The following is a 14,400-nucleotide window of genomic DNA, read 5'->3' as shown; positions in this document are numbered from 1 at the left end:
GGCTCCAGGTTTGTTTTTATTAATAAGACCTGTTAAGATTCATGCTATATCTGAGCCGGGCGGTGGTGGCGCACGCCTTTAATCCCAGCACTCGGGAGGCAGAGCCAGGCGGATCTCTGTGAGTTCGAGGCCAGCCTGGGCTACCAAGTGAGTTCCAGGAAAAGGCGCAAAGCTACACAGAGAAACCCTATCTCGAAAAACCAAAAAAAAAAAAAAAAGATTCATGCTATATCTGGCGCACAACTTTCGTGGTATGAATTCGAGGAAAAGCTAATTGCCTGTGGCCTTGTGGGCCCCAGCTCAGGCCCGAGCTACATTTGGTCGGTTGTGATGGCGCACACCCATTGGATTTGCTGAAGGAGACAGAGGCAGGAGGATCCCGAGTTTGAGGCCAGCCTAGGAGGCTTGCTAAGGAGAAGATACGGCCGGGGCCCAGACACAAAGGGTGGCAGTGGGACCATGGAGGCAGCAGCTGCTTCTCATCATGTTGGTGACTGCGGTGATGCTGCTACCTGGGACGAAGGGTTTACTGCTGCTTGTTCAGAGAAGAATTGCCAGGACCATCGTGTTACAAGAAAGCGTCCGAAAAGGTCAGTTTGGAAAAGTTGGCAAGCAAATGGTGGGGAGAAATTGCTGTGGAGATCTTCTTTTCTAGGGAAGTACATTCATGGTTCCAAGAGACAGACATTCATCAGACTGTGATTGCTCCAAACCACGGAGGAGGCACAAAAAAAAAAAATCTGCAGGGAACCATGACCACGCCTAACAGCGACTTTGAAATCTTTAAAAGAATGATGGGACCCCACAAAAATGATTCCACATGGACTATGATAGAGCCATTAAGCTGATTAACACCACCAAAACATCGACTTTGGACTACAAACTACTCAGGACAATTTTGGGATGGCTAACTGAGATGATCCAGCCTGACAGACTACTAGAACAAGGACTTGAAACAAGCCTTGCACTTTCTCATTATGCAGCGACTGGACAAATGATACAGGACTTGATGATTAACCCAAACATTTTTCTTTTCAGGATTCCCTGAAGATGTCTTCACCCCTAGAAAGCAGGAAGTAATTTTAAGAAAATGATGCCCACATTCCCAAGAGGTGGGGTGGGTGGTTTTTGGTCGTTTGAGTTTTGGATATTGTCATTGTTTACGATGGTTGGTTACAAGTTGTTAGTTGTTAATAGTCAGGAAAAAAGCTGAATAAGGAGATTAGATTCAGAGTTTTTGTTTAAAAAAGAAACAAAGAGAATATAGATATGAGGTAGATCATTGAATCTACTCTGAGAAAAAATATAAAGAAATAATAGGATAAATGGGTAGATCATTGAATCTACTCTAAAAAGAAAAAGGGAAAGATATAAAAATGACAAAGGTAGATTATTGAATCTATTATGAAAAGAAAAATGAGAGAATATGGATATAATAAGATAAAAAGGGAGATTATTGAATCTACTTTAAAAAAGGAACTACTTGTTTTAAATAGGATAAGTAGTGAAATTTTTGTTTGAGTTTATCAAATGTTACTGGACTGGACATTGTTATATGTTAATGGAATTTTTCATCTGAATCTGTCAAATGTTAATGAACTAGACATCATTAATGTAATTCTTGACTGTATATATTGTATATACTTATTGGATATAGTTTTTCTTGTATTAGTTATAAGCTTTTTAATTTTAGACAAAAAGGGAAATACGGTAGTATTGTGTTCCCCAAAATATTGTGTACCCTAATAAACTTATCTGGGGTCAGAGAACAGAACAGCCACTGATACAGAGGCTAGAAAATGGTGGCACTCACACCTTTAATTCTATCACTTGGGAGACAGAGATCCATCTGGATCTCTGTGAGTTCAAGGCCACACTGGAAACAGCCAGGCATAGTGACTCATGCATTTAATCCCAGGAAGTAATGACAGAAAGCAGAAAGGTATAAAAGGTGTGAAAACCAGGAACTAGAGCTGGTTAAGCTTTTAGTCTTTAGAGCAGCAGTTCAGCTGAGATCCATTTAGATGAGGACTTAAAGGCTTCCAGTTTGAGGAAACAGGATCATCTAAGAATTGGCGAGGTGAGGTGGCTGTGGCTTGTTCTGCTTCTCTGATCTTTCAGAATTCACCCCAATACATGGCCCCAGGTTTGATTTTATTAATAAGAACTTTTAAGGATTCCTGCTACAATCTTCATTATTTCATTCAACTTTTTGTGTTTTCACAGTCTTCTCTGAAGCACTTACTCATATGCTCTTTAAGGTCCTGAATATATTAATAGTAGCTATTCTGAAGCCCCTTTGTCTTGTGATTTAGTTAAATTGCTTTATTCAGGGAATATTAAAATAGGGATGCTGGCTTCCATAGTAGGAATATTGTCTTGGTTGTTCATGTTTGTGTTTTTGTGCTGGGAGCTAGGCTTCTGGACTTATGATACTTGTGGTGTTTCTTGGTGTGGATATCTGACCTCTTCTTTGTTGGGTAGGTATTCAGCACTTTGATTACGTCATTTGGACTGATTGTGGACCAGCAGGATGATGTTGGTTTTCTGTCTTGGGGCTATTGCTGGTTTCAGGGTGCTGGATCTGACTATTCCCATATCAAAAGTTATAGTTGGAACGCTTGGCTTTGTCTCCTAGCAGTTCCAGATATATAAAGTATGTGGGATGGATGATGATAGGCTAATAGGTGGGAGGAAGAGAGTGACTCTAGAAGTCTCTTAAGTAGGTTTTGGGGTCTTGTTCCACAGAGGGGGAGGCATAACTAGGATTACACTGGGTCTAGCCACAGATGGTGGCATATCCTAAGGGAATGGAGATAGGTTGAGGAGAGGGACTGAGGCAGACAAAGTCAAGACTAGAGGTACCTAGACAACAGAATGGAGAAAAGGGAGGAAGGCACAGGTAACCTATCTGGGTCCCCACCAAGTATGGTATATTTGGAATCCTTGGATAAGAATGGGTCGAGGGTTGGTGGGGAGTCACAAAGGAATAGAGATGGGCCGAAAGGAATGGATAAGGAGAAAGAACAATATTTATCTTGTCATTTTTCTAATTAGAGTATCTTGTGTTAAATATTACACCAGACTCCTGACATTTTCTCCCTGTCAGTCATAAGACTGTTTCACTCATGTGTTCACTAAAGAATGTTTCAAAATTCTCCCCAAATCTTCTAGTTTTATTCACCACTTTCCCAACTACTTGTAACTAAAAGCCTAGCTTTCAATTTATATTTCTACTAGATATATTTTGTATATACTCTGGCTGCAGTCCTATGTTTCATTAATTTTCTTTCTAGATGTTCTACTCATTGAAGTCAATGTGGATTTAAAATCTTCTACTTTTGTTGTACGACAGTATATCTGCCCCTTCAGCTCTTCTTTCCCTCCCATCCCCTCCCTGCACCTCCTTTCTAACCCCCCATCCACTCCTCCTCTGTTTTCATTCAGATGGGGCAAGGTCTCTCTTGGGAATCAACAAAGCATGGTATATCAAGTTGTGGCAGGACCAAGCTTCTCCCCAGTGCATCAAGGCTGAGCAAGGCAGCCTACCGTAGGGAATAGGTTCCAAAAAGCCAGCTCACACATCAGGGACAGTCCCACTGCTAGGGGCTCCACTGTGGGGGACCAGCCCCCACTTTTACGACCAGGGTACTCTTGAGCAGGGAGAAGTGGTAAATATTTAGATAGAAAGAGATACCTAGATGATGAGGGGAAAGACACAGAATAGCCTCTGGAGGGCCTGAGTCAAAACCCACCAGCCCCTTCTGTCTCTAATAAAGGGCTTTTAAAGGAATGCCAAGGGTTCGAGCAAAAGACCTTCCCACAGCACAGCCATGGGCAGACCATTCCAAATATCAGGTGGCCATGCACGTGGTCAAGCCATCCCCTAAGGCAGCCCTGCTGTGTAAAGCAAGCTTACATCTTACTAGGAAGCTTTTGTGGACTCCCACACCCCACAAAAGACCAAGCTACACAATTATCACCCAGATGCAGAGGGGGTCGGTCCCATGCCAGCTCCCTAGCTATCTGTCCAGAGTCCATGAGGTCCCACAAGCTCAGGCCAGCTGTCTCTGTGGGTTATCTCATCATGATCTTGATACCCCCTTGCTCATATAATTGCTGTGGGATGTCTTTCTGTATGCTGTGAATATATGTTGGTCCCATTGGTTATTAAATAAGCTGATTTGGCCTATGGCAAGCTTAGAGGCAGGTGGGAAATCCAAGCAGAGATACAGGAAAGAGATAGGCAGGAAGGAGAGACACCAGCCCGCTGCTCAAGGAGCAACAAGATGCCAGCAGACCGGTAATGTCACGGCCATGTGGCAACATAGATTAATAGGAATGGATTAAGTTATAAGAGCAAGCTAGCAAGAAGCCTGAGCCATAGGCCATACAGATTGTAATTAATATCAAGCATCTGAGTAATTATTTTATAAGTGCCTTTGGGACCATGGGTGGAAGAGATTCATCCATATTGCTGGGCAAGGCAGAACCAGAGAAACTTCTGACTACATATAATCCCTCCACCCTCTCTTTAACTGGACTTTTGGAGCTCGGCCTGGTATTTGACTGTGGATCTCTGTATCTGCTTCCATCAGGTACTGGATGAAGGCTCTATGATGACAATTAGGGTAGACATCAATCCTCTTCAGCTCTTTTTAATATTTGCTTTATATATTTAGGTGGTACTATGTTGGGCCAGTATATATCCCCAACTATTATATTCTCTGATTAATTGATTTATTTGTCATAATGCAATGTTATTTTTCTTGATTCATAATTTATCTGAATATATTTTGTTTAATCAAACTACAGCTATGCCTGCTTTTGATTTATATGTGAATAAAATATCTAAGGTCATCCCTGTACTTTTAGTATATGTACTAAGGCAAATTAAAAATTGTTTGTTTGGTTGGTTGTTTTTTTTTTTTTTTTTTCTTTTGAGCTGAGGATTGAACCCAGAGCCTTGCGCTTGCTAGGCAAGCACTCTACCACTGAGCTAAATCCCCAACCCTGTTTTTTTTTATGTATTCAAGTACTCTTTTAGTTTCTTCTTTGTTGCTATGATGCAATACCTTCACAAAAATAATTTATGAGAGAAAGGGTTTAGCTTACAGTTCCAGCTTATAGTCCAGCATAGCAAGGAAGTCAGAGCATCAGCTATGAGAGCAGATTGAAGGAGTTAATTATGAACAGACAGCAATGAATGCATACATGACAATACTCAGCTTGCTTTCTCCACTCTTAAGTAGTCCAGGATCTCCTTCTCAGGAATGGTACTACCCACAGTGGGTGCGTGTTCCCACATCAACATAATCAAGATAATCCCTAAAATAAGTTCCCAAAGGTTCTTCTCTCAGGTGGTTCCAGATGGTGTTAACTTGACAACTAAAACTAACCATCACAGCCACCTTATGTCTATTGATTTGAAATTTTAATATATCTGTATTTAAAGTAATTATTGATAGGTAAGTATATATTAGTCATTTTATAATTTGTTTTATAGTTGTTTTGTATATTGTTCTTTTTGTGCTCTTTGTTTTGTGATTTGAGGGTTTTCTATAGTGGCATGTTTTGGATTGTTTTAATTTATTTGTGTGTGTGTGTGTGTGTGTGTGTGTGTGTGTGAGAGAGAGAGAGAGAGAGAGAGAGAGAGAGAGAGAGAGAGAGAGAGAGAGAGAGAAAGAGAGAGATCTTCTCTAAATTTTTTGCTTTATGGTTAACAATAGGCTTCTATACAATGTTCTATGCATATAACCAACTATTTCAAGTTCAAATCAACATAACATTATTTGAATATAACAATTCTACACTTTAAGTCACACCCCTCAACATTTTGATTTTTAAGTTAAATTTTGCATAATTTAAATATGTATCCTATGAGAGTTTGTTTTCCCTACAGTATTTAATGGTTTAATATTTCACCTGTTATATCAGAGGAGAAACTGCTGTATAAGCCAGTATCATATCCCTGTAATATTCTGAATATGAGTAACTTATACTGCCAAATTTCACACTTTCACTTATTTATATGTTGTTAATAGAATTTTATTATTTTCCCAATACATATCAAGATTGGCCTAGTAGTGCTATTGCTTAATGGTAGGGTATTTGCTTATCATGTATGAAACCATAGTTCTAATTCCCAGAACCACAAAGAATAAAAAATAACTAAAAAATAAAGGATTCACCTCATGGCAATGAACTTGCTAAGCTTTTACTTCTATAAACTTTTTTTTATTCTTCCCTATTTCTGAAGGAAAGCCTTGCCAGGTAGAGTGTTACTGGTTTATGTGTTCTCTTTTTAAGACTGAATATATGAATCTGTTCTGTCCTGAACGGTTTAGCTTCTGCTTAGAAATCTACAAATAAGTATAGGGGGCTCAGATGTATGTCAGAATGTACGTATCTGTTTCTGTTTTCAAAACTTAGTTTTTGTTTATAATGGTGAATATTTTATTATTGAAGAACATCATTAATTGTGAAAGTTAAGGAAATCCACAAATTGACTATGTAGGTAAGTGCTGCCAGAAACTTACTGAGGATGTTGCACTATAGTAGATGAGTGTATCAGGGGGAAGAATAGAAGACAACACCCTCAAGAATGTGGAGATATGGAATCCTGCCATTTGAGAGCAGTGGTGTGTCCAGTCATATGCTGATTTACGATAGTGTCAGGAATGAGGCACTTGCTAATGTAATCATCATTGTATTTCACACAATGATATTGCACATATGTGCCAGTCACTAACAAAGTAGTGAAAGAAGTCTGTAGTTCCACTGTTGCCTGTGAACAAGGAACTACTACATTGGTTTTGAGCAGAACTATGATGCATAGACCAAGAAGATCATAAGAAAATGTGTCTTTTGCCAGTATGCTTTGTGACCAATAATTTCAACAGCCACTCTAGCCAAAGGCAAATGTGCTTAAATTTGGCCACAACCTACTCCTGCTCACATACTAGCAGGAAAAAAACATGGAAGAGATCAGAAGGAAAACAAACTTAACTGTCACCCTGCCTCTGAATGTGCTCAGCCAATGACATACGTGAGCAGGAGTAGGTTGTAAGGAAAATCAATTGATAGGAACCTCATTACTATAGAAGGAGTAGGCACATACTGAACATAACATACATAACACAGTCTGAAACATATCAGGCTGATCTCTTGATGTCTGTACTTTTTAAATGACTTTTAGTGAGTGGTTCTCAAATTATGACATGGTATAATGCACCCAAACACAAAATGACAATGGAAAAAAATCTATAGTGAGAGACCATTACAGCTAACCAGTAATAAATACAACCCACCACAAAAATATATCGCACGATGCATCTTTTGAGACATCTGTCTATCTCTTCAGGTAAGTTACAGAGATAACTGATGTACCTGATACACAACAAAAAGCAACAAATATATGAAAAAACACACTTCTATCTTGATTTATGCTCGTGCCAATACTGAATATAGTTACATCCTTCCAGAAGAACATAACACTAACAATAGATAATAAATACATCAATATATCTAAAATATTTAAGAATTCTGAAGATTGATTATTTCAAAGAGAGAAGAAATTTATTTTAGTCGCGGTTGAATAGGGTTCAGTTCATAGTAGCTTGGCTCCAAGCATTTGGGCAGAATACCATGGCAGTGGAACCATGTACTACAAGAGAGCTGTGCATGTCATAGATAAACAGGAAGTAGAGAACAGCCAAAGATCAACTTTTGAAAAGCCTAGGAAGATCTATGATAACACAAATAAACAGCTCAGTAATATTAAAACAATGTAATAGATGAATGAAAATGAAGCATACATGGGCATTTAGAAAAAGAATCAAACAGAAGTCACAGAAATGACTAGCTCAGTAAGCCAAGTACAAAACTCAGTTCTCGTCCTAGATACAAATGATCCAGGAGGGAAAAAAAAAACAGTATGTCTGCTGTCTACAGTGTTTTGTAACCACCTCTCTAGTGGAGCATGTGGACCCATACCACTGACAAGTTGGAAGACAAACCCTTCTATAGCTTTGGCTGTTATAAATTTCTAGTAACTGAGTTATTTTAAACTCTGGATGAGGAAATCCACATAAATCAAGAGGTAATAATTCCCCTTTGTACACTTAGGCACACAGTTTCCCAAAGCAACTGTTATCTGCACTCTCAGCTGTGGGAAGACAAGACAATGTTGGGCTTTTATTTTATTTTATTTTTACACATGCTATTTGGTAAACTTCATACCTAAATGCTAAAAACAATGAGTGTTGTTGTAGCTACTTCATGTGATTTGTAAAAATTAATTTCAGTGTATTGTGGCTTCAGTATAGTAACTCAGGAGAATATCTTCATAGCCTTGAGAATAGCAATAGTATTTTAATAACAGAGAAAAAAGAATAAACAAACAATTTTTACTGTAAAAAATGGGTAACATTAAAATTTCTGTTCATGGGCTGCAGAGTTGGCTCAAGGGTCAAGAGCACTGGCTGCTCGTCCAGAGGTCCTGAGTTCAATTCCCAGCAACCACATGGTGGCTCACAACCATCTATAATGAGATCTGGTGCCCTCTTCTGATTTGCAAGCAAACATGCAAGCAGAACACTATACATAATAAATAAATACATCTTTAAAAATTCTGTTCACTAATATATAATATTTATAAGAGAGAAAAGAGCAAAACAACTATTTGCCTATCCAATACATGGCTTTACCTTGAACATATATATTTTTAAATGCCTAAAAATAATAAGACAAAAACCCTTGCCCACTTAGATAACATCAAACCAGAAAAGGTAATTCTAAAACATAATATTTACTACATCACTAAATTATGTAAAATAGGCAAAATAAATCTATAATATTAGAAGTCAAGAAAGCAGTCACTGAAGACTTTGAGACTGAAAGGACATAATAGATTTAGCTGAAGGGTTGGGAATGGGTTCTATTTATTGAGCAAGGCAACAGTTTGTCACATTTGTGGAAATTCAACACTCATACTTATGTAGTTTTTGGCATGAATGTTTTACCACAAAATATATGCAATGGCATGGTACTTAGCCACAAAATAATTAAATCCTGTCATTTGTAGCAACAAGGATAAAACTGGCTGACCTTATGTTAGTGAAATAAGCCACAGCAAGATAAATACCACATGTTCTTGCTCATATGTGGGATCGTAAAAGAACATATAATGGCAATCACTAAAGTTAGGAATAGTAAGTGGGTAGAGGGAGACAGGTAAATTGGTTAATGGGTAGCACAGAAAGAATAAATAAATAAATAAATAAATAAATATTATAAAAGTAATAAATAAATCACTTTAAAACAACTTATTGGATATATAGTAAAACTTTAAAGGAGAAGAATTTGAAAGTTCCCACCACAAAGAAATGATAAAATTTTTAGGGATATGAAATTGCTAATTATCCTAGGTTGATAATTACACATTTCATGCACATACTGAATTGCCACATTGGACCCATAAATGCACATAATTATTATATCAATAAAATCTTGGGAGGGGAGGGAAGAGGGGGACAAGGGAGGGGCTATAGGGACAGACAGCTAGAATTAAGGGTCATTTGAGACATCATATGGAAAGCTAATACAATAGAAGCTTCCTAAAATACATATATGAAGGCTATCTAAATAAAGTAGCACATAATGGGGGAATCAGAGCCCCAGCTGGACATCTCTTGTTACCAAATGAAGCTCCCAGGACTGGGATTGGGTTACATCTAATTGAATTATAGGCCAAAGGGGCCTCATGGGAACCCCCAACAACTCAGGCTGTTGCCAAGACTATAGGTTGCTCTCCACAAACTGACTGCAAGTTCCCATTCCTGAAGATAGCACCTACACAACTCATTGAACGTGGAGAAGTTGAGCTGGTGCATACCCAGAGCCTTCATCCCTACAGGCTAGTGTTCTTGGTATTGGAAGATACTCTGCATGCTACCAATGGAGAAATGCAAATACGAACCTAGCTACAAACTCTTCTATCTACGATGGTGTCCTGCTTGCAAGATGTGCTAGTGCAATGGTGGCACAAAGTTTGTGGACATAACCAATCAATATCTGATTTTACTTAGGCGCACTCCACAAAATAGAACCCACACCCAAAGCTGCTTGGATAACTAAGAACCTGAGACTAGATAGCCCAAAGACCTAGGGTAAAACCAAATAATACTGGTCTAAAAAGAGAAAAAGTGTAATGATAAAATGACTCCTAATGATATTCTTCTATACTCATAGATCAGGGCCTTGCTCAGCCATCAACAGAGAAGCTTCCTCCAGCAGCAGATGAGAACAAATAAAGAGATATATACCACAGTCATATGGTATGCAGAGTGTAAGAAACCTTGAAACACTCAATCCTAAACAGGGTGTCTCATGAAATTCATCCCCTTAGGGTTTAGGGAACCCTGTGGAAGAAGATGCAAAAAGAGCATAAGAACCAAAGATGGGAGACACCAAGGAAACAAGGCCTTATAAACACAACAGGACCAATGCACATATGAACTCAGAGACTGAGGCAGCATGCATAGGGCATGCATGGGTCTGCATCACACGGGTCCTAGAGCAGAAAGGAGAAGTGGACACATGCCTCCATCCCTAACCCCGAAGCTACTTCCAAATGATAACTACTTGAAAATGAAAATTTAGTTTCTTCCAAGGGAATCCCACCGGGGAAACTAACTACTCTTTTAAGGGTAGGCCACATGCCCAGAAGTAGATAACCAACACAAAATGAACTCAATGACATAATCTTCTTGTCTCATAATGTCTTGCCAGGGCATTTTATTTTTATTTTAACTTTTAAAATATTCTTTGTCTCTCTCTGTCTCTCTCTCTGTCTCTCTCTCTGTCTCTCTCTCTGTCTCTCTCTCTGTGTCTCTCTCTCACCCTACATGTCCTTTGTGTATATATTTGTTAAACCTCTTCTTGGGCTCTTCTCCTCCTTTCTGTTTGTTTTGTCCTATTCTTTCTTATGTGTTTGATTTTGTTTAGTCTTATTATATTTTATTTCATTTCATTATCCCTTAGAAGCCTGTTTGTTTTCTAATGAGAGACAGAAAGGGAGTGGATCTGGATGGGAGGGGAAGTGGGAAGGATCTGGGAGGAGTCAAGGGAGGGGAAATCACAACCAGGATATATTATGTGTAAAAAGAATCTATTTTCAATAAAAGAAAAATATGAAATGAAGCTCTAATACTTGACAGCAACAGCCCAGTATAAGTGATACTACTCTAATTCATAAAGTGTGGCAGATTAAAGAAAGGCATTTTTTTTTGTTTTTTTGAGACAAGGGTTTCTCTGTGTAGCTTTGTGCCTTTCCTGGAACTCACTCTGTAGACCAGGTTGACCTTGAACTCAGAAATCCGCCTGGCTCTGCCTCCCAAGTGCTGGGATTAAAGGTGTGTGCCACCACTGCCCGGCTAAGAAAGGCATTCCTACATAACACATTTTCAAGTAGTCACTGAGAACCACCAGGAAAAAATAAACATTCCTTAATATGGAACTCTATCACCTTATCATGGCAACATTGATAGAAATTTGCCTGAAAGTATGGAATGGATGTTTGGAATCTGACCTCTTGAGTATTATCCCAGTATAATAACATTATAGATAGCTGGCTTTCTAGTCTTCATTTCTCAAATTTTAAGACATTCTTTACATTATAATTCATAAAGGATACACAATTAAATGTTTCATGTAAGAATCTGCCTGCTACCTTGCAAAAGGACATGTTAATGTGAAGAAGATTCCTCTTGTTAAATTTTGAATAGAATATTCAAAATATTTAAAAATGTTTACTTCTTAAGTAAATAAAAATTTTAATTTTGTAATTGAAACAATATGTGAAATGCTTTTTAGTTGTTTAAAATAATAAACAAAGTATAGCTCCAAAAATATTAAAATATAAGTAGCTATAATACACACTGAAAAGAGCAATAAATTTTAAGTAAAGTTTTAAAATGCACTGGTTATGTACATGAAAGAAACAATCAACAAAGTTAAAATGTAACATACAATACATTCAGAATATGAGTCAACTATATATCTGACAGAATGGTAATATAAAAGCAATTCCTGTAATCTAACAGGAAAATATCACAAAACAAGGCAAATAACCTAACTTTAAAAAGGGCAATGGAAGTGCACAGGAATTTCTTCAAAGAAAACATTTAGAAGGGTAATAAGTATGAAGAAAGCACCAAACGTCATTCATCACCCAGGACAAATTTCAAAAACCCACTGCGATATGACTTTACACAAGGTACAATGCCAAATGGTCTCAAACAAAACAAAGACGACAAGTACTGTTTGACGGAGCTATAGAAAAGGAAACCCCTGTCATTGTTAGTGGGAGCATAAATTGGTGTAACCACTATGGAAAAAAAAACAGAGGCTCCTCAAAAAGTTTAAAACAGAACCAATATATAATCCAGCAATCATACACCGAGGCATATGTCCAAAGTAATTAAGATAAGGATCTGAAAGAAATATCTGCAACCCCCCATTTTCATTTGACCATTATTTACAATGGCTAATATACAGAAGTAGTATAAATGTTCATAGATGGATTAATGGATAAAGAATGGGGTATACATAAGCAACTGAATGTCACTTGCCTGTATAAAGAAAGGAAATTCTGCTGTTTATGATATGGCAAGATCTTTTACCCACTGTGCCCAATTTTACCCACTCATTGACGTCAGAATTTAATATTCTTTGGATTTTCTAAGAAAATAGATCTGTTATACTCTTATCTAAGATGAGAATAATGGTTTACAGGATTCTACATACAGGTTACCAATATCGGCACATCTGCTCATTGTATCTTGATATTAGAATCATCTAGGGAAAGAACAGCAGTTAGTCACTGGTAGGAGAAATAGCTTCAGCCACATAGAAAATAGACAGCAAGAGTGGCAGTTTCACCTACATTCTTGCTAATGGATCACTTCTGGCAGTTGAAAACACAATTTCTCTATGGCACACTCTTCTCTTGCTGCAGAAGAAAGACACCTTCCATACACAGGGAGGAGAGATAATTGGGCATTAAGGCATGTGTTCTGTGAAGCACACATTTAAGCAAAACAAAGAAACATTGAGCTTTCAACAAAAAGGAATATTATTGTGCAAGGCAATATACCCAGCACACTCCCTAATGACATTTTATCTCTCGGTAAGAAAGTTTTGTAGGCACAAGGTCCATATATATGCATATAAATTGAAAACAAAAGACAGTAGGCATAAGAGTGCCTTTCCAATAAATAATAAAATAATAACAATAATAAAAAAGAGAAAAGAGGAAAATGTAAAATTAAATTACACATTTTAATTATATAAATCAAACATCCACTGTAAATACTAAAGAGAAATTCCTCTAAAAGACATTGTAAAAGTATCATCTGTTCAGAAGGTCAATTAAAGTGTCAATCATCTAATTTAACTTCAGAATTTCATATGCAAAAGCTAAGGAAAATGTCTCTCTTATGTATTCTGAGTGAATGTTTATGTAGGTAATATTAGAGAGACAAACACTAAACACTTGGGGAATGTTAAAAATGTACCCCTGGTCTTTTAGAAAACAAAACCAAGTGGCTCTATTAACCTCATTTTTTCCAACAATAATATATTCTTAGAGTGGAGGTTGGGGATAGTGCCTGACGGGGGTGGTATCAGATGCTGAACATGTGCTCTATCACTGCTTTACCCCCAGAACATAGTATATCCTTTTGAAATTGTTGACCCAAGATCACAGTGCTTATTGTTCTTGACTGATTACTAGCATGTGAATGGAAAGTTGATGCAAAGTTTGCTACAAAACTGGATGACAATATTTCTAAAATTTTAATTTAATTTTAATTAGAATACAAAGTAACAGGTTCTCTTACGGGTTGACCCTCACTCTCACCCACTCTCCTCTCTCTCTCTTCCTGCCAGCCTCCAGCCGGCTATCCTCCCTCCCCCAATATTCCCTCTTCCACTTTTAGTGTGTGCTCTATTATCATCCTCACAACCTTCAATAAAGCTTCTTCTTGCCCCTCTCATAGTCTCCATCATAGTTTTCTGGACTCTACATGTACAAACTCTCACATAAATACGCACAAATGAAAATTAGAAGCTAGTATCCACATATAAGAAAGGGCATGCAGTGTTTATATTTCTGAGCATGTTACCTTATATAATATTTTACTATTCCATCCATTTTCCTGCAAATTTCATAATTTCACCTTGCTTTATGGTTGCATGAAATTCCATTGTATAATATGATCACATTTTCATTATCCATTCATCTGTTTGTGAAGAACTAGGCTAATTCTATTTCTTTGCTAATGGGAATAATGCAACAACAAACATGTATGTGTAAGTGTCTGTGAGAAACAAGACCCT

This window comes from Peromyscus maniculatus, chromosome X (assembly GCF_049852395.1).
Source record: "Peromyscus maniculatus bairdii isolate BWxNUB_F1_BW_parent chromosome X, HU_Pman_BW_mat_3.1, whole genome shotgun sequence".
Lineage (NCBI taxonomy): Eukaryota > Metazoa > Chordata > Mammalia > Rodentia > Cricetidae > Peromyscus > Peromyscus maniculatus.
The sequence above is the reverse complement of the archived record's forward strand: the minus strand, read 5'-3'. Positions refer to the sequence as shown.